At 36.9% G+C, this 3,216-nt stretch overlaps 1 protein-coding gene across 2 annotated transcripts in view; it reads right to left on the bottom strand.

Moving 5' to 3' along the window:
• Positions 1-2,614, bottom strand: part of LOC135224489 (regulating synaptic membrane exocytosis protein 2-like) — a 418,548-nt gene extending 415,934 nt beyond the window's left edge. For both annotated transcript variants that reach the window (XM_064263493.1, XM_064263494.1), the window contains exon 1: positions 2,487-2,614. The gene's annotated coding sequence lies outside the window, so the exon portion shown is untranslated. The remainder of the gene's footprint in view (positions 1-2,486) is intronic.
• Positions 2,615-3,216: the final 602 nt, after the last annotated feature.

The raw sequence follows: 3,216 nt of genomic DNA, 5'->3' as shown, positions 1-3,216 counted from the left end.
GAATTCGCCCCAAATCTGAGAAAATCCAAATTTCAGAGACTATAATAGATCATAAGTTATGTGAGCAATAGTTACGCGTTCACCAAGTAGCCTTCTAAAGAGTTGAATGTGACACGCAAGATGACTCGGCAACCACGATTCGAACAATAAGCGGTTCCTTCACTTGGTATAGGATAAAACATGTGTATATAATAACTCGGTTAATCATAATATCATCATCATTGATATTGACCTAAAGATCCCCTCACTATTATAGGACATCGGCGTATTATCCATAACACTAAGTAGTGTGACCTATAATTCTAAGCAATGTAACCTCAGTGAATAATGGCCTAATTTTTTCAACAGTTTGATAACAGTAAATTAACTTCAAAAGCACTGACTCGGCGAACGTTAGTGGATGCTGGCTGTTCAATATGAAACCTAATTAATTAATTGATTTATTTTAATGAGACCTGGCGTCCCAAGGGGTTCAATATGGATGTTGATTTCCTATCTGTTAGTAACCCGTGACATGAAACGTAAGATCTCTAATTATTATTTTTTTTCATAAAATAAAAGATCCCGTGATGTCACTGACATCCAGAGAGGAGATAAATATTATATCAAGTGATGCGGGGAAAAAAGTTATAATCAGATTCATCTCCATAATAAGTTAAGATAATATTTAGTTAGATTGTTATTTATAATTCCAATTTACTTTATGTGGATCTCGATTAAGTCTCTCTCTCTCTCTCTCTCTCTCTCTCTCTCTCTCTCTCTCTCTCTCTCTCTCTCTCTCTCCCTCCTCCTTTTCTTTAAATGTTTTCACGACTATAGAAATAATTCAATGGGTAAATTCATATTTCTTTTATAAGAGCAACGTCTAATGTGTCTCTATTTAGTAACTTAGATTTAAAGGGAAACTAGTTTCGTTGCGACACGTAAACAATTAAAAGTTAAATGTTAGACACCTCCTTTAGATAGTTTCAAATCCTTCTCGACATGTTGAAATTATTATTTCCGTTGCAGTACTAACTAGCAAACTTTTGAATAAGTGGCAGAACGAGATGGAATAATTACTGAAAATGAAATGAATATGTAGTAATATTGTACTACGAATGCTTCTGGGGAATTTCTGTACACGATGGAATAAAAGTTTGAAATGGTCTTTGGGATCTATTCAAATTCATTTTCTATTTATAAAGAGAATATTTTTGAGAAGTTAAAACAATTGGTAAAAATATTGTTCGCTGTGGAAATAAAAAATATACGGGTAATTGCAATTACTCCAACATACGTCTCGTTAAAATTATCCCCTTTTTTTCACATATTCATAAGTCAGTGTATAAAGTATAATTCGCAGTATAAACAGAATTATATACATGCACACACGTATATATATTATATATATATATATATATATATATATATATATATATATATATATATAAAGACCAAGGCCACGAGATAAGGTGAAACAGTGAGGTGTGCTAGGCTTTTCGACTTACCGTTCTTTACTTAGTAGACTCAGTCTGCTAAGTAAAGGACAGCAAGTCGAAAGGCCTAGCATCATTCCGATGTTTCACTTTCCTTCGTAGAATTTGTCTATATATATATATATGTATATAATTATATATATATACATGTATATATATATATCCGTATATATATATATATATATATATATATGACGTTTCATTAAAATGATGAAGTCGTTAATACAGGCGACCGTCTTTGGGAACATATAAAAAGGAAAGGATTGGTATTTCATTAAAAGACGGTGTATTCACACATTATGGAATTATGTGACAAAAATGTATTATGTTCTTTTACACTCTTTCGGTAGTAGTAGTAGTGGGAGTGGTAGTAGTAGTAGTAGTCGTAGTGGTAATAGCAGAACAAATAGTAACAGTAACAGTGAGTGAATGCTTTACATATCGTACGTTGGGGTGAAATATCGTATTGTAGTTTAAGAAATTGGAACTCTCATTTACCATAATATCGCTTGGAAATAGAAAACACCTATTTTTATTTTACCTGCAAAATTGCTAACTTTAAATTACATTGACCTGTGAAAGAGAATGGAATGATTCCACCTACCTTTTCCTTTGAGTTTCATCTTTTGAAACCTTTTTATCAGATATCCCGTTTCTCATTATTCCTTTCTTGTCTATCTAACGACGAGTTGTACGTCATCCGATATATCTTTTATTTTTCTCATTATAAAAAAAATTGACTTTTGGAATAAACACATTCTTTAGAAAAAAAACTAAAAGAACGACCGGTTGCTCTATATGAAACATGAATGTCTTCTCTCAAAAGCTATTTGGGGAAGAGTTTTCAAACCAGCCCACCTGTTGTTGCTCCGGACAAATTGCACATGATTCCAGCATCACAAAAACATTCCCAACTTTCCAGAGATTTTCCAGCACCGCTTATTTACCGACAAACCACCATATTCACCAACCGATCCGCGTGGAAGGCCTTTGAACGAGACATCAAACCTGTGGAGGAGCTGTAGCAGTTTCGACCACGTCAGGGCGCGAACTCGCCGCGGAAATATTTCGTCAGTGGACCCAGGGAAGCTCGACTCATCGGCCGGTGTTCATCCCGTGGGCGCTGGGCGCGGACTGGGATGGCATGGCCGGGCCTGGCCGGGCTCTCTCGGTGGTATAGTAGTGGAGGTGGAGGTGTCTCACCCTGGAGATTGGGGTAGCACACTCACCTTTTCTTTTTTTTCTTTTTTTGCCACTCTCTCTATCTATCTATCTATATCTCTCTTGGTTTTTGGTGTTTCTTGTATTTCTCTCTCTCTCTCTCTCTCTCTCTCTCTCTTGCTGCTTAGTATGCTCTGCTTCGCACCGTTTTAGTACTTAGGTTGAAAAGTACCCCAACCCCTCCTCTCTCTCTCTCTCTCTCCTCTCTCTCTCTCTCTCTCTTCTACTCTTTTGGTTTTGGTGTGTTTCTTGTATTTATTTGATTTTATAGTTAGGTTTCTTCTCTCTCTCTCTCTCTCTCTGCCATCCTATTCCATCGAGGCTTTCCTTCCCACCGGTTCCATAACGGAGAAATTCGTCCTGCCCGGCCGCCGAAGGAAGCAGACGGAGCCTCCTTCCTCTCTGCTACTGCTGTCGGCGAGTACCTACATCCCCTTTCCATCCCAATTAACTCCAATCAATTTGTTACCTGAGTTTCTACCGGGTAAACCCTCTACCACTCCCTTATCTCTCTTCC

Source organism: Macrobrachium nipponense, chromosome 12, assembly GCF_015104395.2.
Source record: "Macrobrachium nipponense isolate FS-2020 chromosome 12, ASM1510439v2, whole genome shotgun sequence".
In the NCBI taxonomy this organism is placed as follows: domain Eukaryota; kingdom Metazoa; phylum Arthropoda; class Malacostraca; order Decapoda; family Palaemonidae; genus Macrobrachium; species Macrobrachium nipponense.
The sequence above is the reverse complement of the archived record's forward strand: the minus strand, read 5'-3'. Positions and strand labels throughout refer to the sequence as shown.